Below are 21,455 nucleotides of genomic sequence, written 5' to 3'. Positions count from 1 at the left end.
ACAGACTAGGATTGAAGTAGGAAATATGTGAATGTACGGATGCTACCGTAAGTTTCTTTCAACAATGAAAAGTTGTAGGATAATCTAGCAGTGGTACATAAATGTTGTTATTGTTATAGTTCATTTATCTTTGACTTAGTCCTGCCACAACATAGGATTCCAACGCACCAGAATGTGACTTGCTTTTTAATTTTACAGACACTCATAATGACCACATTATATCACATACAAGGCTGAAATTTGATGAAGTGTTAAATCTGTTGAATTCCAATCAAAATTCAACTCGAAGTTGATTGAAAATTGTATTCTGATTATGAGTTGATGTGATCAAGTGCGGTGATAAGAGACAGAAGCAAAGCCTTGGTCAGATCATTATCTTAGAAAAAAAGGGAATGGCATATTTTCATCAACAACCATAACATATTGGAATCTTCTTTTACATCTCAGATAGGAAACAGGTGTAAATAATTTGCCACGTACTACGGGGGAAGGAATTGATCTGATCACTTTGTGTAGTGACATGATAAATATATTTCTGTTGAATGCAATTGTGATGTTGCTACGCAGAGAAACCAGAACAATTCTTCCCTTCAGTTCTCTTTTCTAAGCATTCTAAAGGGAAATGGTGAAGGATTAAATTGTGGGCAACCATGTGTCATGAAGGGTGCATCACTGTCAGCACTGAGATGAACCATGTGTGCTTCATGTGTATTTCAATACAGGGCTTTACCAATGAGTAGTATTGAAGAATAAAAGGTACCATAGCCTGGAAACTCTGGTGCTGTGTTTAACTCTATTCGAATGACAAAATATGAATTACAGTCTCAACTAACAATTGCTGACCATTTCTGTGCTAAAATACTACATCAAGCATTTTGCAGTAGCAAAGCACAATGCTCCACGTCATGGGGATGAAGAAGCTAGGAAGATCAATTCTACACCATAGAAGTGAGTTGAGGAGCATTACTCTCCATCTAGTTCTGGTGTATGTGATACCAGAGTGATTGATTCTGGCAGTGGGTGCTCAACATGGAAGTGTTCCATTCCCTAGAAGTGACAACCTTTAGCGTAACAAATCACTGAGAAGAATGTGTTTTTAAAAAGACAGGTGAAACAAATCTAATACCAAGAGGTTCTAACCATTGACATTAAAGGAGTAAAGAGCCAAGGGAAGGGTAGCATAGTGGTAATGTTACTGGAATAGTGGGGGAATTTAAATTCAAATAATTAATAAATCTGGAATAAAATGCTAGTCTCATTAATAATGAACATAAAACTACCAGATTATCATAAAAACCCATCTGATTCACTAACAACCTTCAGAGAGGGAAATCTACCATCCTTACCTGGTCTAGCCTACATGCGTCTCCAGATCCACAGCAATGTGGTTGACTCTTAACTGCCCTCTGAAATGGCCTAGCAAGCCACCCAGTTGCATCAACCTGCTCCAGGAAAAAACAAACACTGTGTGTGTACCTACACCACATGGACTGCAGCGGTTCAAGAAGGTGGCTCATCACCGCCTTCTCAAGAGCAATTAGGAATGGGCAATAAATGCTGGCCTTGCCAGCAATGCTAACATCCCAAGAATGAATAAAAGAATTAATAGGAGCACAGTATTAATAAATTAAGACTATGGAAATATATATATATATTTATAAACTATGCAATGAAGGCTAGCAGCTACATATGTCCTGTTATCGCAGGGATGTCAGGACATCTACTATAGGTTTACTATGCAGCTGAGAAAAGTGTTTGGGAAGTAATGCAAGTGTGGCATGCAGCTACAGGGCGAACTCTGGAAGGCACAGCATTAATAGTGGATGACTCTAAAAGTTTACAGCCTGTAATGTGCAGTAATATCGGCCACTTTCAAACTAGGCCAGATATACCTTAAAGCTCGCTGTTGTGTTAGAATATTATGGTATGCACTCATGCTACTTTGATGCGAAATAGCAACACAAAGAATGAGAAAAGATCCAAACCACTAGCCTTTTGTAGTCACCTTCCAGTAGAGATCAACCGAATTAAATTTCAATTCATTTAGTAGAGTTGAATAATACATCAGTGAGGAAGATTTCTTGTTTGCCATTTGTAGTGAAATTGTTAACATGTTCTTTATACCCACATTTAAAACTCTGCTACAAACACAGAATGGAATAAACTTCCTAGTATTATGCATGCTAACAATACCAGTTTTCGTACCATAAGAAAGACCACTGCAATATAGCCATTGTGACAACATTGCACTTGCCAGTGTGTGGCAAACTTGTAAAATTTATTCATTTTAGATTATGTACTATTGGTAAAAATACTTCCTCCATGACTGACCATGCACAGGATTAGCAAAATAGTTTATTACCAGCATTCCACGTTGTCCAAAATTTTGAAGTTTTACGGCTTGTTTTTTGATTATGCCCTGCAGTGTAAAACCGTGCTCGACGGCAATGAATATTGGAAAATCTCCGGCACACTGTTGGTGCACAAAGCTCCCCACTGACAAGATACACTCAGAACACTGACTCCCTTCAAGTAAACTTTGAAAGCAGCTTTCAATCTCAGGCTTTGCACTCATTAATAAAGGTACAGAACATAGCTAACTATAATATAAACATGATTATTGAACACTTATGAATTACTCTGGTTAGTAAAGAGTTAGCTCCTTTCATAGTAAATATGCGCAAAATAGAATGTAAAGGACTAATAAATGTTTTATTGGGAACATAACTAAAAACAATTATTGAATAATGGTGACCAAGGTGGAAGCTCTGAACAGAATCTGACTTTGGATTCAACATAACAAAAAAAACTAAAGACAATATGGTGTAGTAATGTTATAATTATGGATTGACATATTCAGAGACAGAGGTAGTATGCTGTGCACTTTATAACTGGGCTTCCAAGTAGTTCCTGCACTCTTTCTCTCCTATGTACATACATAGATTTGCAACTGAAAACTTGAAACCTCCCTTTTAAATGATCAGTTACCATTACACTGACGCAGAAACAGAGTTTGTTTCACAGAATTGACATTAATGGTGACAAATGACACTACAATGAATTAAAATGAATCTGCACAAGGAAAACAATGTACTTGATCGCTTCAGAGTCCATTTTAAATGGGATTTACCATACTTGAGTACATTAAAATGCAGATAAGCAACTAATCAAACCCCTTCAGCTATTTAAGGAAATAATTTCAAAATAAAGTAACAGTAAAAACATGGTATGAAAATCTCCTAATTGGTGCAGGTTATTCTTAATTAATTTTCAACCTGTGGAGACCTACCATATCAGGTTTCCCTCAGCACTAGCAGCTGCTCTGCTGGTGTCAGGATTGGACACATTGGGGGGGTTACCTCTGTAGAGAATTCCACAGGGTGGCCTGAAGGCTATCTGGAGGCCGCCAAGCTGAGAAACCTTGGTTGAGCACATGGCAGTATTCCCGATACAGATTTCACTAAGTAGGTCATTGCCAATCGATAATCGGGTGAGTCTATGATCCCGATGCGCTGGATTTCCGAAAGGACAATCCCTACTAAATGGAAGACCTGAAACAACAACCCTTCATGGACTGGCACATCTATAATGATATTGAAGATATGTCTATCAGGAAGATTGCACTGTGGCGTACAGAAGTATTTTACACTGACAGCATTCCCCAATTTCGTCCTCCTTTAAAGAATTTGAGATGGCCTGAAGTTAGGAGCACACTAGTGGTTGGCAATGTGCATGTAAGTTATGCTAAACATTTATAAAATACTGGTTAGACCTCAACTGGACTATTGTGTCCAATTTTGGGCTGCACACTTTAGGAAGGATGCCAGAGTGTTGGAGAGGGTGTACAGAGGAGATACCAGGCATCAGGGGCATCTGTTATGTCGAGAGATTAGAAAAGCTGGGGTTGTTCTCCTTACTGCAGAGAAGGTTAAGGGGGATTTAACTGAGGCGTCCGACATGATGAGGGGTTTTGATATAGTAAATAAGGAGAAACTGTTTTCACTGGCAGAAGGGTTGGGTAAGCAGAGGATACAGATGAAGGGGAATTGGCAAAAGAATCAGAGGGGCGATGAGGAGAACTTTTTTTGAAATGTAGCGAGTTGTTGTGGTCTGGAATGCACTGCCTGAAAGATGTGGAAGCAGATTCAATAATGACTTTCAAGAGGGAATTGGATATATACTTGAAAAGGAAAAATCTGCAGGCCAATGGGAAAACAGCAGGGGAGTGGGACTAATTGGATAGTTCTTTCATACAGCCGACACAGGCACGATGGGCTGAATGTCCTCCTTCTGTGCGATATTATTCTTTGAAACTTAAGGGATGATGACAAGGGAAGAACAATAAGAGGACAAACATTCTGGGGGGAAAAAGACTTTGGAAAGGCTCAAAAACCTGTCAACAGAATTTGGAAAAGATCAAAGTGGGGTGGGGGCGGTGGGGGAATGAAGAGGTGGTAAGCGAAAGTGAAGGGAAAGGAAATCTGGGGTGTGCTGGAGTCTGTCAGCCAGTGGTAGAGTAGCTGTTTGACAGTTGCTGAAATGGTGTCACACGAGAATATTTCCCCTTATGCCATTCCAAGGCATAATCCCGAAAGGTCACAATGCGCCATGGTTATGAATGGATGTCCTGCAAACTTGAATGTTAGCAAATGACATGCAGGATGTCTACAGTCCCAAATTAATAGGTAAATGATGATCCCACCGGAAAGAGGCAGGTGCTTCTTCGGCCAGCATACCCCATCACAGGGAAACTGTGCATCCACTCATTGGAAAATACCCTTTCCCAAGTCTGCGACTGAGTTGTTGCAAAGACGACGACGATGACTTGTATTTATACGCGCCTTTCACAACCACAGGAAATCCAAAAGTGCTTTACACACAATTAAGTACTTTTTAAAGTGTAGTCACTGTTGTGTAATGTAGGAAACACAGCAGCCAATTTGCACACAGTTAACTCCCAAAAACTGTAATATGATAATGACTAGATAATGACCACAGTTCAGACCACACCGCATTCGAAGAACTAAGAAGTTGAGAGGCAGGATATATTCGAGTTCTGTGTATCTGGATCAGTGTTTTCAGAGCCAAAATGCAAGGATTTCTCCTCCTAAAACTTCAGAGCACAGTGGGAGGATTTTGCTAGAATGAATTCTTCCATTCAGCATGGGTGGAAGCATCGGCTTTCTACACCATCTCAGTTCTGGCATGGGCCTGTTTCTATGCTGTATAACTCCATAATTCTATGACTCTATGAATGTCCACAGATCCCTGAAGGTATCAGGACAGGTTGATAAGGTGGTTAAGAAGGCATATGGAATCCTTTGCTTTATTAGTCGAGGTATAGAATGTAAGAGCAGGGAGGTTATGCTGGAACTGTATAACTCATTGGTGAGGCCACAACATGAGTACGGTGTACAGTTCTGGTCACCTCATTACAGAAAGAATGTAATTGCACGAGAGAGTGGACAGATGAGATTTACAAGGATGTTGCCAGGACTGGAAAAATGCAGCTATGAGGAAAGTTTGAATAGGCTGGGGTTGCTCTCCTTGGAACAGAGAAGGCTGAGGGGAGATTTGATTGAAATGTACAAAATTTTGAGGGGCCTGGATAGAGTGGAGGTGAAGGGTCCATTCACCTTAGCAGAGAGGTCAGTGACAAGGAGGCATAGATTTAAAGCGATTGGTAGAAAAATTAGAGGGGAGATGAGGAAAAACCTTTTCACCCAGTGGATGGTGCGGGTCTAGAACTCACTGCCTGAAAGGGTTGTTGAGGCAGAGACCCTTAACTCATTCAAAAGGAGTCTGGGTATGCACCTCAAGTGCCGTAATTTGCAGGGCTACGGACCAAATGCTGGAAGATGGGATGAGAATAGGTGGATCGTTTTTCAGCTGGCACAGACACGATGGGCCAAGTGGCCGCTTTCTGTGCCTTAAACTTTCTATGATTCTATGAAGGTCTTTGATGAAGCAGCTGAAGATAGTTGAGCCTAGAACACTACCCTGAGGAACTCCTGCAGCTCTGTCCTAGAGCTGAGATGATTGACCTCCAATAATCACAACCATCTTCCTTTGCACTAGGTATGACTCCAATCAGCGGAGAGTTTTCCCCCGATTCCCATTGACTCCAATTTTGCTAGGGCTCCTTGGTCAAATGCTGCCTTGATGTCAAGGAAAGTCACTCTCACCTCATGAGTTCAGCACTTTTGTCCATGTTTGAACCAAAGCTGTAATGAGGTCAGGAGCTGAGTGGCCCTGGCGGAACCCAAACTGAGTGTCAGTGAGCAGGTTGTTGCTAAGCAAGTGCCACTCGATAGCACTGTCAACGTCAACCTCCATCACTTTACTGATGATTGAGAGTAGACTGACGGGGCGGTAATTGTCCGGGTTACCTGGGCAATTTTCCACATAGTCAGGTAGATGCCAGTTTTAGCAACTGTACTGGAACAGCTTGGCTCGGGGCATGGCAAGTTCTGGAGCACAGGTCTTCAGTACTATTGCGAGAATGTTGTTAGGGCCCATAGCCTTTGCAGTATCCAGTGCTTTCAGTTGTTTTTTGATATCACGCAGAGTGAATCAAATTGGCTGAAGTCTGGCATCTGTGATGTTGGGGACTTCAGGAGGATGCTGAAATGAATCATTCACTTGGCACTTCTGGCTGAAGATTGTTGCAAATGCTTCTGTCTTATCTTTCACACTGATGTGCTGGACTCCCCATCATTAAGGATGGGGATATTTGTGGAGCCACCTCCTCCAGTTAGTTGTTTAATTGTCCACCACCATTCACGACTGGATGAGGCAGGACTGCAGAGCTTAGAGCTGATCCGTTGGTTATGGGATCGCTTAGTTCTGTCTATCGCATGCTGCTTACGCTGTTTGGCATGCAAATAGTCCGAGATTGTAGCTTCACCAGGTTGACACCTCATTTTGAGGTATGCCTGGTGCTGCACTTGGCATGCCCTCCTGCACTCTTCATTGAACCACAGTTGGTCCCCCAGCTTTATGGTAATGGTAGACTGGGGGATATGCCGGGCCATGAGGTTACAGATTGTGGTTGAGTACAATTCTGCTGCTGCTGATGGCCCACAGCGCCTCATGGATGCCCAGTTTTGCATTGCTAGATCTGTTCGAAGTATATCCCATTTAGCACAGTGGTAGTTCCACACAACACAATGGAGGGTATCCTCAATGTGAAGATGTGACTTTCTCTCCATGAGGACTCTGAGGTGGTCACTCCTATCAACACTGTAATGGACAGATGCATCTGCGGCAGGCAGATTGGTGAGGACGAGGTCAAGTATGTTTTTCCCTCTTGTTGGATCCCTCACCACCTGCCTCAGACCCAGTCTAGCAGCTATCTCCTTTAGGACTCGGCCAGCTCGGTCAGTAGTGGTGCTACCGAGCCACTCTTGGTTATGGACATTGAAGTCCCCCACCCAGAGCACATTCTGCGCCCTTGCCACCCTCAGTACTTCCTCCATGTGCTGTTTAACATGGAGGAGTACAGATTCATCAGCTGAGGGAGAGCAGTAGGTAATATTCAACAGGAGGTTTCCTTGCCCATGTTTGACTGTGTTTGATTACTTACTTGCTATGATCATAACAAGAACCAATCGGACAGATTTTTTTGAGTTAAGAAAAGAGGTCAACTTTATTGTACCTCAACCAAATTAACGAAAATAAACTACGCGCCAACATTCATTAACACACACACACTAGAGAGTCACACACACACCCAAATAGGTTACAGAGTAGGGAAAGGTAGATTGGTTGAGTTAGAGTCCATAAAAAAATGAGGTATACAGTCTATGGCATTTGGTGATTTGGCTGGCTTCTAGCTGAATTCAATGGTCCTGAGGCTTTTAGTTTGAAGAGGTAGATGACTGGTTCGATGGGTGTCTTCGAGACAGCAATGCGGATGATTTCCTCCAACGGGGTTTCTGATTGTAGCCGGTGTATGCAAAGGTGGTCAGTCAACAGGCAGAGTTCGAAGCTTGTAAGCTGAAATGGAGAGAGAAAGACCCTCACTTGTGTCTGCATGTGTCAGAGTCCAGCAGCTTCTCTTTGCTGCTGCAGAGAAACACAAGCTTAAAACCACAGATGGGGATTCAAACATGGTAGCAATGTTTCTCTTCTTGCTAAAAAGAACAGGTAGTTCACTTAACTTCCTGGGTCTTGGTCCTTGCTGGGAAATGAGCAGTCGTTTTGACTCCCACCTCAAGCCTTGCAATGTAGGATACAGTGTTGCAAATTAGGTGGCCACTCTAAACTGCCAGCAAAGTTATTAATCTGTTCTCTCAAATTTCTTCAAAAAAGCTAAATTCAGATTTCCAGTCAATGGATTAAAGCAAATTATCATTCAACAAAGCAAGTTGGCATGACAGGATTATCTGCTTGTTAACACATTGCTGTTTATGGGAGCTTGCTACGTGAAAATTGGCTGCTGTATTTCCTACATTACAACAGTGACTACACTTCAAAAGTACTTCATTGGCTGTAAAGCATTTAGGGACATCCTGAGGTGAAAGGTGCCCTAGGAATCTAATTGTCACTTGAAGTCATTTATAGTATTAGATTTTCTCAGTGTTCTCTTGGGGCAAGGCATCTCACCCACCATCAGCGTATATTGGACAATGGAAGGCACACTGCCTGCAATTTTCTGATACAAACTGGTGGTGGGGAGGGGAGAGAGTGGGAAGGGGTGGGGAGAAAGGGTACTTCGTCCACCATGCAAACTTGGAAAGCCTATCCTCACCTGTCCAATTCAATGGCTTCCTGTTACTTTATTTCACAAGATCATTGCTGTTTGGGTGAAAAGGTTGTGCCTGACTTTCCTTACTTCTGACCCTCTTTTTTTGAAATTTATACTCCCCGATATGTGACCTTATTGGCTGGATCAACTTCATCACTTCTCTTAATAACCTTGAAAATGTAATTTATGTTGTTTCAAAATATCCTCATTTTCAAAGAGCACAGGCCCAACCCCTTTAACCTTTTATCATAAATTCCTAACACACAGAATAATAATGTGGGCTGGTCTCAAATCTCACTGGGAATTATGCCAAATAAATGAGTCATGATAGGATCCTGCCGAATCTGTCAATGTCTTGGTCACAAACTGACTCTTCCGACTGCAGTTTAATATCAGAAGGGATATAAATATAAATCAAACGTGCGCAATCAGCAACGAAATGCAAGTTTCAAGTTCTGATGACAGGGTCCCATGTGAATTTGAAAAATCTCTTTCAGGTTCTGATTAACAGGTTTGGATTTCCAGGACTTGTTTCAATTTAGGATTTCCAGCATTTGTGTTTTTTCTTTATGGAAATGGCAATAAACTTCTTGTGGGGTGCTCTTGGTCTCAGTTTCCTGGAAATGTAATACAGCAGACAGTTCACTTCCCTAAGACATCAGTAATTTAGTAATCAGTAATTTAGTTAGAAAACCTACACTTCATAGATTAGCTAATGTCAAAGAAATCACCAGTTGAAGATCATCAAACTTTATTGCTAAAAACAGTCCACAGACTGGAAATTAGCAGTAATATTACTGCAGGAGTGTTTAACTTGCGCGTATCAAATTCCTCTCTCCACTATTTTAATGAATGCATTAACCCGCTTGCTTTAAAATTTGTCAATACCTCTGTTACAACAATAAAGACAGAAATTCAATGTGAGTGTGTTAAAGGTTCATATGATAAAAAATCATGGGCCTCATTTCAACTATTGGCTAAAACCTCCTCCAAATTAGCCAAATCTTTTCTTTGGCCGGAAGTTTTCATTGGGTGGAAGGGGGAAGAAGACCCATCCTCTGGCCGAAAAGTCAGTGGCAAGCCCACCTCCGCCGGGCCTGGAGAGCCAGACCAGATTTTACACTCCCCAGGCCCTTAATTGCTCTTGGGTGGGACTTCCACCTCAATCAGCGGGCCAACAGCTCTTAGTCCCAGCAGCGCCACTGGGAGCTGTGGCCACTGGGGGGACTGCACCTAGCATCAGAAGAAGATGAAGGTCGGCCCCAGAAGAAAGGTACGTTTTTAGGCTTCGCCGGGGACAATTGGGTCAGCCAAGAGGTGTCGGTAAGAGGGGTCGGTTAGGGGTGGGGTGGGGTGGGGGTGGGGGAGTGTTGTGCGTTGGGGGCGGTTGGGGCTTCGGGGCCAGCCCTCTGTAGCCCCCAAGCCCACAAGAAGGCTACCTGGTTTCATCAGGTGGTCTTTTTAAGGCCTCAGCCACCCGCCAGCCAAGAGTAAAATACCCACGGCAGGGGGGGGGGGGGGGGGGGGGGAGACTTTCTAGTGCCAGTTAATTGGCTTAAGGGCCTTGATTAACCTGGGGCGGGCAGGCAGTTTCTCGTCACCGCCACCCCTCATAAATTGGCAATGGGGGCAGGAGAGTGTCGGGAAGGACCCCCCCCCCCCCCCCACCTCCCACTCGTTTTTACACCCTCCCCCACCCCCCCGACACCAACCCACTCATATGGGGGAGGGGGGGTGTAAAATTCTGGCCTTTTAGTCTAAATGCACACCTTATTACTGTTTCACTAAGAAACGCGACATGAAATCGTGTGACATTGATCACAAGTCGTGGGAGTCAGTTGCCAGCATTCGCCAGAGCTGGCGGGCAGCCATAAAGACAGGGCTAAATTGTGGCGAGTCGAAGAGACTTAGTAGTTGGCAGGAAAAAAGACAGAGGCGCAAGGGGAGAGCCAACTGTGCAACAGCCCCAACAAACAAATTTCTCTGCAGCACCTGTGGAAGAGCCTGTCACTCCAGAATTGGCCTTTATAGCCACTCCAGGCGCTGCTTCACAAACCACTGACCACCTCCAGGCGCGTATCCATTGTCTCTCGAGATAAGGAGGTCCAAAAGAAGAAAGAACTAAGAAATAAAAAAGGGCAAAAGGAGTGATAAACTGCAGGGTAGGATATGGTTACCACTGCAGGATTCTTACACTGCAAAAGCTGCCAAATTCATCATGAATCATTAGTTCGAATGTGTCTGTTGAGGGATATTGCATTCGCTGCTACACTTCTAGTACAGTGACAACCAGCTCAAAGACAGTTCAAGGCATAATAACCTCACAACATCATTATGACAAAACTATCTTCACTTTTTTTTTCCCAAGGGAGATTGGACATCTTAGCTGTGATCGTTATAAGAATATTAGTAAGATGGAACAATTCAGCCAATCACACGGTTTTCCTTTGAATGGCGACATAAGCCTCAAGTACTGCAATTAATATCCTTTTCACAGATATTTTCACGCAGAAATTAATGGCTTCACTACACCTCCCTGGCATCGTCAGTTCTTTTATTAAAGGGAAGCAGTGATATATTATAATAATCCAATTTCCTTCTGACAGAATGGGACAAAATCTTACAGTTTAAATGTGTTTAATAAGATACATTTTAAATAAGTTCACTGTGAAAAATGTTAAAGAATAGTATAAAAAAGCCTGGAGAACAACGAATGTAACATTAAAAGGTGGAACAATTTCTGTGAATAACTTGAAAATATTAAATGTTCGAAGCATTCGACAAGTATTCTCCATCATCTGCTATAAACTTACCGAGAATTGAAACACCTAAGTGAATACGCTCAGCCCAGTTCAGGAGTATCAGATGAGCCAATTGTACCTGCTCCGCTATTTTTGTTCGTCATGGCAGCTCTATTTTTTAAATCCAATTTCCTGCCTTTTCCCCAATCCCTTAATGCCCATACTTTCTAAATAAGTATCCATCTCAATTTGAAACACCTCTGTTTGATTTTATATCTATGGCCTTCTGTAACAGTGCATTGGACATTCTCATACCCTTTCTGTGAAAGATCTTTAGCTGGATTCACTCTTAACCAGCTTAGCTCAGATTATGGATGAGATTTTAACTCACTCAAAACCCATTCATGTACAGAGTTAAAATTGGTCCCTATATCTTCTTATTGTGGATACTTCTACTAAAGAGAAGGCATTTCTATTTACCCTCACAATTCCTTTAATAATTTTAAACACTTTAGTGACATAAGCCCCTAAGATCCTCATCTAAAAGGAGTATACCCCAAATTTACCTAGTCTCTCATCATAGCTCAGTCACAGCCCAGGTACCATCCCAGTGAATCATGGCTGGATTTTCTCCAAGGACCACCTGTGCTTCCTAAGGCAGCACAATACTCGTCACTCCGGACCTTTCCTACAATTTCCCTTCTCCCACGTTCCAAACAGTTTCCAATCCATGCCACAAAACCAGCTCCAAATCCAACTGTAATTAATTTATCGGAGCAGAGTTCAGGAATTACAGGGTGAGGAGAATAACTTCAGTGAAAGAATGTTGACTATTAAACCTAAAAGTGAGTAAATTACCTAATTCTAAATCTGCTACACTCACGTGCACTTTTGGTAAACTGCCACATAGAATTCCACCAGAAGGAGGAAAATGAAAAAGAACCCATTTGCTTGAGACGCCAAGCTGAGCATATAGATCACAGGGACAGAAGTAGGCCATTTGGCCCCTTGAACCCGTTCTGCCTTTCAATTTGAACTGACATCTGCAAACTTGCATATTCGCTTTTAGAATTTCAGTGTAAACTGTAGCTATTGGTTAAACAATGCAGATAACAACAAATAGAACAATTTCAGGTAACAACCAGTGCTGATTAATGCCACCCTTGGAAAATAGGACAGAGCAGTGAAATTCATTGTTTAGCGATTGGAATATCATCATAACAACTGACGATATTTTCTGAATTGTAAAACATCAGCATAATAACGAGGAATATTCTGAACATCCAGAGGTTAGACTCTGTTCTTTATCCAACCTGTGGATTTAGGTGCATGTGTGGTAACTGTAACTGCTGCAGACACCTTGGATAGGATCAGCCTTCAAGGTGTTAAGAGCAACACAATCCTCAAGCTAACAACTGGAAGGTAAAAGCAGTCATATGTTGTGTGGAATGGGCATGACTTTGTGTGGCACCAAACTTAGATCACCAGCTATACTGCTCAATGTAATACCAATTATCGCTGGATGTGTATGTGTGTGTGTGTGTGTGTGCATGAGAGAGACAGCTCTCGATATTGAGGACTCAGTAAGTCACAAAAGCAGCAGATTTTGCTGCAAAGACACCAAAAGTCTTTTTTTTCCAGAACTATATAGACTATCAACAATGTCTAATAAATGGCACCAGGGCTGGGGGTGGGGGGGGGGGGGGGGGTATAGAAATGGTTTGCTGTGACCTCAATGCATTAACTGAACAGCAAAGTTCCTTTTGAAGACCTAGGGAACATTTCTCTGGAAGACTGATTTTTACACACCTTACACATCCTACTGGCGATAACTATGATCATTAATAGACTTGACAAAGCCTATCTGGTGAGATCGAAACATACAGTATGTACAACACTGAAGCATGGAAGTGTAGCAATTGTGTAGGACACATGTGGTAACTTTGATGGCTCTGGGACTTATGTATACCAGAAATCTTCATGGCCCACTGTTTTTTTAGGAAATGGGAAAGAGTTTCTCCACTTTTTTTTTCTACACAACTTGAAAAGGTAAATTTCCTTAGTATCCAAAAGAAAGTGGCAGGTCAACATAACATTATCTGTGAGATAACCATGTCCCTAGATCATATGTATTTTGCAGCAAACTGGCAGCAGCAGGTAGGTCAGATGGGGCACATTATTTGGGCAGTCAAAATCTAGTTTCAATTGGGCGCAGGTCACAGCACAAAGGTCCCCTAATTTGGTATTAATTGGCAGTCTTGTTTAGAAAAGTCTGGAGTGTGAAATAGAAAAATGTCATCAGGTTGAATAGGAAATACTCTTTCTAAGATTAGAGCTGAGATACAATGCTGAGGCAAAATAAATGCAAATTCACTCGGCAGCTGGGCATGAAGTCCCTGACCTGGAGTGCTGAGCATATCGAACATAGGAACAGGAGTAAAAACAAGAAATGCTGGAAATACTCAGTAGGTCTGGCAGCATCTGTGGAGTGAGAAGCAGAGTTAACGTTTCAGGTCAGATCCTTCTTCAGGAGTAGGCCATTCAGTCCCTTGAGTGACACCGAGGGCTGAATTTTACCACCCCTTTGGCAACTGGCTGAGAGGCGGGAAGGCTGGTAAAATGGCGCAGGGAGATATCCATGCCCGTTGTCTTTCTGCCACCATGCCACTTTACCAGTGGCAAGAAATGTGGAAGGCGGCCCACCTGGTGCCCAATTGAAGACACTGAAGTGGCCAATTAAGGGCCTCTTCCCACCTCCAATTGTATTTTAATCAGTGACTGGAGAGCCCGCTAACATGTAGGGAGACTGCCAGGTAAACCCCAGTGGCCTCCCAGTGGGCCCTGGTGAGGGGGTGCCACCTTTGTGGGCTCTCTTTGGCCCATGGAGGGTCCCCCTAATGGCTGCTTCCACAGCAGACATCCTGAGCGACACCACCCCCCTACACCCCCTTGCCAAGGCCTGCCTGACTGGCCCCAGCACCCCCAGACCCCACTTACTTGACTTTGACGGTGCTGGCCATTGATGCGCCCTCATCCTCCAGATGCAGTCCCAGCAGTGGTCACACCTAGCAGTGGCACTGCTGAGCTGCCGGCCCTCTGATTGGGTCAACAGATCTTGGGATGGGACGCTGTGCTTAACAGGGGTAAGAGCCCACTTAATTGGCTGCTGCCAACATAATGTGGCCCCCAGTCCCGCGGGATCACCCTCCCCCACTTTTGGCCTGGGCAGCGGGACCCCTGCGGCCTATATAAAATCCATCCCTGAGTGTTTGACGTGGAGAATGCTCCATTCCCCTGCAGCAACATCCTTCATCTTGAGCAGCATAAAATTTCACAAGAAATAAAACACATTGTTCCATGAAACTCCTCCCACCCTATATCAGCTAACCTTCAGCACATACGAAGAGTATTTTTGCGTTGTTCCCTTTCATGTAATGCAAATGATGCTGATGGCAGGAAAAAAAATTGCTTTGACAACCAGATTACAGCAGTGTTCCTTTGGATACAATAAAAGAACAAGTTTGGCCAGGAAAATCTCTCAGGCTTTCCAAACTCTTGCCCGTAGTATATGAAATATAATGAATAAAGAACTGAGGACACCTGCTGTCCAGATTTAATCATTTAATTGGCTGCAACTGAATTTTGAATAAACAAATTTTACACAAGGATTAATGGGTCCTGCACAAATCTTGCTTCACTGTGACTTGGTTTCATTATTGAAATGAGAATGATGCCATGGATGGTCTAAAACAAAAACGGTCACCTTATATAAAAAAAAACTTTATATAGTGACTTTCATGACCACTAGACGTCTCAAAGCACTTTACAGCCAACAAAGTATTTTTGAAGTGTAATCACTCGGCTGGATTTTAAGTAGCCCTCAACATCGGGATCCGTGGTGGGGGTGGGGGGTGGGGGGGGGGGGGTGCCTGAAGATGGCTCCTGATGAGACCCGCCGTGGATCTCAACGCCGGCAGGGCCCGGTCTGATCCTCCCATATACTTACGTCTAATCTTGATGGCCCGCCGCGATCTTCAGCCTGGCAGTCAGTACTCCCACGCCTTCGGATTCCCGTCGGATACACACATGTAGGACAGAATCGGACTGGGTCACTGAAGAGCCTGCCAAAGCTTTCATTTCGTTTGCACTTGAAGAATAGCTACATGGAAAGTAATGGAGAATTTCGGGTGCCCTCCTGCATGAGTCAATGACTGCAAGCGAGAAGGGAGGGTAAATAAAACAATTCAACACGGCAAGGAAATAAGGGTGCTACTTCACACTGCAGTCTTCGGGCATTCTAAACTGCTACGAATCTAATTCTTAGAGGCGCGACACTAGTGGGGGGGGGGGTGGGGGGTGGGGGGGGGGGGGTGGGGGGTGGGGGGGGGGGGTGGTGAGGAGGTAAGTTTACCAGTATGGGAGCAGAGGGGATGTGGTCAAATAAACTTCATGGGTACAGGGGATGGTGGGAAGGGTTGCACTTGAAACTTTGTGCAGTTTGGGTGGGGGAAGGTCAAACGGTAAAGGTAAATGTTTGGCGGGGAGTGGGGGAAGGTAAATAGTTAATTTAATAGTTATTGGGGGGGGTGGGAGAGGGGCAAAAGAAATGTATTTAATTTGAAGAGGGGGGTCGGTTAGCTCAGTTGGCTAGACGGCTGGCATGAAATGCAGAAAGATGCCAACAGCAGAGGTTCGATCCCCGTACTGGCTGTGGTAGCTCATGGAGGCCTCCCTCCTCGCCTTGCCCCATGCTTGAGGAGTGGTGACCCTCAAGCTATACATCACCAACTGTCTCTCTCTAATGGGGGGAGATGCCAATGGGCCATTGGGCCATTGAATAATTTTATTCAATATGTCTTTAAATATTTAAATAAGCCGGTAGGGTTGACTGCACAGGTGGCTAATGCCATTTCCGGGGATGGACAGCCCACCCCCTCCACTTGATTGGGGGAGGTGGGGTGGGGGGGGGGCTATTTAAATTAGCCTCCACGCTTGAGATTGCAGCGGCTCTTTGGAGCGCAGCGCGCCCACCATATTTTGAGCTCACCGCTGAGATCGATGGCAAGCTCATAGAATCCAGCTCACTGTTGTAATGTAGGAAACACGGCAGCCGGTTTGCACACAGCAAGCTCCCACAAACAGCAATGTGATCATGACCAGATCATTTTTTTTTGGTAATGTTGAAATCATTCATTTATCCACAATTCATTGCAGCACAAACGATGTGATGCCAAAACCAGAACAACAACTTATATTTATATAGTGCCTTTAATGTAATCAAACGTCCCAAGGTGCTTCACTGGAGCATTATAGAACAAAATATGACACCAAACCACATAAGGAGATATTAGGTCAGATGACCAAAAGCTTGGTTAAAGAGGTAAGTGTTATAAAGCAGGAAAGTGAAGCACAGAGATGGAGAGGTATAGGGAGGGAATGCCATAGCTGCGGGACAGGAGGGTGGACACCTGCCTCATCAGCCTGGACCAGGAGAAGGCTTTTGACAGGGTTTCACACACCTACATGATGGACGTGCTTTCCAAAATGGGGTTTGCAGAGGGAATCTGCAATTGGATCAAACTGCTCTACACAAACATCAGTAGCGCAGTCTCAATCAATGGGTGGGAATTGGAAAGTTTCTCGACCCAATCTGGAGTCAGAGAGGGCTGTCCTCTCTCCCTGGTCTTGATTGTTTGCTGTTTTGAACCCTTTGCTGAGTCTATTAGGAAGGATGCGAGCATAAAAGGGGTGACAATCCCAGGCAGTGGAGGCACTCAGCATAAAACCTCCCTGTACATGGATGACGTCGCCGTCTTCTGCTTGGATCCGCTGTCCGTTCACAGACTGATGAGCATCTGCGACCAGTTCGAATTGGCCTCGGGAGCCAAAGTTAACCACGGCAAGAGCGAGGTCATGTTCTTTGGGAACTGGGCTGACCGATCCTTTGTCCCCTTCACCATCCGGTCAGACTACCTGAAGGTGCTGGGGATATGGTTCAGAAGGGCCAGGGCGTGCACCAAAACCTGGGAGGAGCAAGTAGCCAAGGTACAACACAAGTTGAGCATGTGGGGGCAGCGATCTCTCTCCATTGTGGGTAAGAACCTGGTCATCAGGTGCGAGGCGCTCACGTTGTTGCTGTACGTGGCGCAGGTCTGGCCCATACCCCACTCCTGCGCTGTGGCGGTCACCCGAGCCATTTTCCGCTTCATCTGGGGATCCAAAATGGATCGGGTCCGGAGGGACACGATGTTCAAACCTCTGGATAAGGGCCGGAAAAACGTACCCAACATTGCCCTCATCCTGATGACCACCTTCGTGTGCGGCTACATCAAGCTGTGTGTAGACCTCCAGTACGCAAACTCCAAGGGTCACTATGTGCTGAGGTTCTATCTGTCCCCGGTGTTGCAAAGGATGGGCCTGGTCACATTGCCGCGCAACGCTCCATCCAGTTGGACTGTGCCGTACCACCTATCCTTCGTGGAAAAGTTTCTGCAGAAAAACACCTTTGACCATCAATCCATCAGGCAGTGGTCTGCACGGAATGTCCTCAAGGCCCTACAGGAAAAGGAGATGGTGGATCCTGTCGTTCTTGGTTCCCTGAGCAGACCGTCAAAGTCATTTGGCGGAAAGCCTCATCACCAGAACTTTCAAACAAGCACCAAGATGTAGCTTGGCTGGTGGTGAGAAGAGCCCTCCGTGTCAGATCCTTCCTGCATGCCCGAAGTCTCACCGCCTCCGCACAATGCCCTTGAGGTGGCTGTGGTGGGGAAGAGACGGTTGCCCACCTCCTTCTGCAATGTGTCTTTGCAAAGCAGGTGTGGAAAGAGATGCAGTGGTTTTTGTCAAGGTTCATCCCAAGCAGCTCTGTGCTCTACGGGCTGTTTCCAGGGACGCACACCGAGATAAACATCAACTGCTGCTGGAGGAGTATCAATTCGGTGAAAGACGCCCTTTGGTCTGCCTGAAACTTGCAAAGGCTCAATGGGGAAAGACCACTGTGTAAGGTCCCCCCACCAACCTGAACTGAGGGGCTGCATCCATGGAAAACCCCTCTAACTGTATCCGGAAAATCTTTGTTTGCTGTAAAATGTATATGGCATGACAAATGAAATGGAAGGGTTGTGAGGCAACTCACTCCTGTATTGAAGGAAACTGATCTCCTTTGCACTGTTTGTATTTTTTGACTTGGTGCTGTTTGGAACTGTTTTGTAATGTATTTTTTTTTTACAGATTTTTATGAATAAAGTATATTTTGGAAATTAAAAAAATTAGGGCCTAGGAACAGAGGGAAAGATCAATTATATGAACAATAGTGTTTTGAAGCAGCAGATGAGTAGAGAAAAATTAAATGGAAAGAATGTGAACTTTAGAATGAAAAATTATTTTGAAGAAAGAATTAGTTCAAGAGGTCAGTTAACTTAACATTAAAAAATAAAATCTGTACCATTGTAATGTCGCAAATCATACTAAACAATACCAATATTTAGAGGTACACTTAGCTTCTAGGTACCATATATTTTTCTTCTGTTAAACTGGCTGGTTGGTAAAATATGTTGGTATTCTAAACATGCATTTACTCCACATGGTAGCATTGGTTGGAACTGATTCCTGGTTCACACAGAATTTAACCTAGCAATATAAATTAAAAAAAGACTTGCATTTATATAGCACCTTCTATGATCACAGGATGTCCCAAAGCACTTCACAGCCAATGGAATACTTTTGAAGTGTAGTCATTGTTGTAAACTAGGGAACATGGCAGCCAATTTGCATACCACATACAACAATGTGATAATGACCAGATAATCTGTTTTTGTGATTTTGATTGAGGGATAAATATTTGCCAGGACACTGAGGATAACTCCCCTACTCTTCAAAATAGTGCCATGGGACCTCTTTTGTCCACCTGAGAGGGTCGACCGGGCCTCGGTTCCATGTGTCATCTGGAAGATAGCACCTCTAACAGCACTCCTGCGGTACTGCACTGGAGTGTTATCCAAGATTTTTGTGCTCAAGTCCTGGTTCCAAAATCAGGCCCAACTTAACCCCAGGAGGAAATGGGTCTCACGCCATATTATAGAGTTATACAGCACAGAAACAGGCCCTTCAGCCCACCGTGTCCACACCGACCATCAAGCCTATCTATTCTGATCCCTTTTTTTAGCACTTGGCCCATAGCCTTGTAAGCTATGGCCTTTCAAATGCTCATCTAAATACGTCTTAAATGTTGTGAGTGTTCCTACCTCTACCACCTCTTCATGTAGTGTGCTCCAGATTCCAACCACCCTCTGCGTGAAAAAACTTTTCCTCAAATCCCCTCTAAACCTCCAGGCCCTTACCTTAAATCTATGCCCCCTGGTTATTGACACTTCCACTAAGGAAAAGAGTTTCTTCTTATCTACCCTATCTATGCCCCTCATAATTCTGTATACCTCAATCAGGTCCTCCCTCAGCCTCCTCTGCTCTAAGGAAAACAACCCTATCACATCCTTCCTATAGTGTGGCGATCAGAACTGTACACAGTACTCCAGCTGTGGCCTAACTAGCGTTTTATACAGCTCCATCATAACTTCCCTGCTCTTATATTCTATGCCTCGGCTAATAAAAGCAAGTATTCCATATGCCTTCCTAACCACCTTATCTACCTGTGCTGATGCCTTCAGTGATCTATGGACAAGTACACCAAGGTCCCTCTGACCTTCTGTACTTCCTTTGGTCCTACCATCCATTGTATATTCCCTTGCCTTGTTAGTCCTCCCAAAATGAATCACCTCACACTTCTCAGGATTAAATTCCATTTGCCACTGCTCCATCCATCTTACCAGCCCACCTATATCATCCAGTAATCTAAGGCTTTCCTCCTCACTATTTACGACACCACCAATGTTCGTGTCATCTGCAAACTTACTGATCATACCTCCTATATGCAGGTCTAAATCATTAATGTACTACATATTTGGTTTGACATGTCATGGAGTGTAAATTGAGTGTGATGCAAAACCTGGTTTGCAAACACGAACACTATATAAACCAATCTGATCTTATTTAAATGTTTAAGGAACAGAGAATCTCTGCTCCCCACACATAAAGCACTTAATTTTCTAACTACTGGGATATAACTCTGTGCACCAGCTCTCTCTTAAACAGGACAGTTGAAGTTTGAGTCAGGTAGAAACCTAACAACCTGCTGTCTGAGTGCAACCTGAACTCCAGCTCCTGTTCTTCAATCAGCAGTGACAGCGTAAATGTAACCGAAAACTCCTCAGGCAAAAGTAAAAGCTTGGTAGTTAGTTAATCAAAAAGTCATGGTTGTTGGTTAATCCTGCACTGTTCCAAGAAGCTAACACAGAAAAAAATCTGCTTCATGGTGGTCGACTGTCAGAATTCAGTGGACTTATCAGCCAAGAAGCTAGTTACGCAAAGATATGGCTCAACCCTGACGTACAGATTGACTGGTTCACACTAATTTACTTCACACAGATTCCATTTATCTCCTGGAAGGTCCCCTGGCAGTAGCTTATAATGGTGTCTCCTAGGTTGCCTGCCTGCATGAGGTTTTTTTTATAAAACGGCCGAGCTTGATGACTCCAAGTCCAGAAAACAGTTCACAGATTGAACACTGGTGCAATCAGAAAACATCAGGAAGCACAGCTGGGACTTGCTTGACTGGCTCAACCAGCTGAGCATTAACTATGCTGGCTGTCCTGCTCGCAGCTCCGCATCATTGGGATAAACAGAGGTCCCCACACAGAAGGGAAGAAAAGCACCAAAACCTGCAGAATTTATTGAACCTTGGATCTAATCAGCAGCAATGCTGTTAATTAAAGGAATGACAAACCATTTCAAGACATGTTCCATTCCAAGGAAGTTTTGTGAACAGGAATAATTAGATATACTATCAAAAAATCATCCTCATAGCAAATATTGTTGACTAAATGTTATACTGGAAGAAAGGACCTCTATTA

The 21,455-nt window shown here is 43.9% G+C and overlaps 1 protein-coding gene across 6 annotated transcripts in view; it reads right to left on the bottom strand.

The window, feature by feature from the left end:
• LOC137352469 (WD repeat-containing protein 72-like) overlaps nucleotides 1–21,455 on the bottom strand; it is a 279,396-nt gene that overhangs the window by 15,135 nt on the left and 242,806 nt on the right. The gene's annotated exons all lie outside the window — the stretch shown is intronic.

The sequence above is a fragment of the Heterodontus francisci genome, chromosome 38 (genome assembly GCF_036365525.1).
Source record: "Heterodontus francisci isolate sHetFra1 chromosome 38, sHetFra1.hap1, whole genome shotgun sequence".
In the NCBI taxonomy this organism is placed as follows: domain Eukaryota; kingdom Metazoa; phylum Chordata; class Chondrichthyes; order Heterodontiformes; family Heterodontidae; genus Heterodontus; species Heterodontus francisci.
Note: the sequence above shows the minus strand (reverse complement) of the source record. Positions and strands in the feature narration are given on the sequence as shown.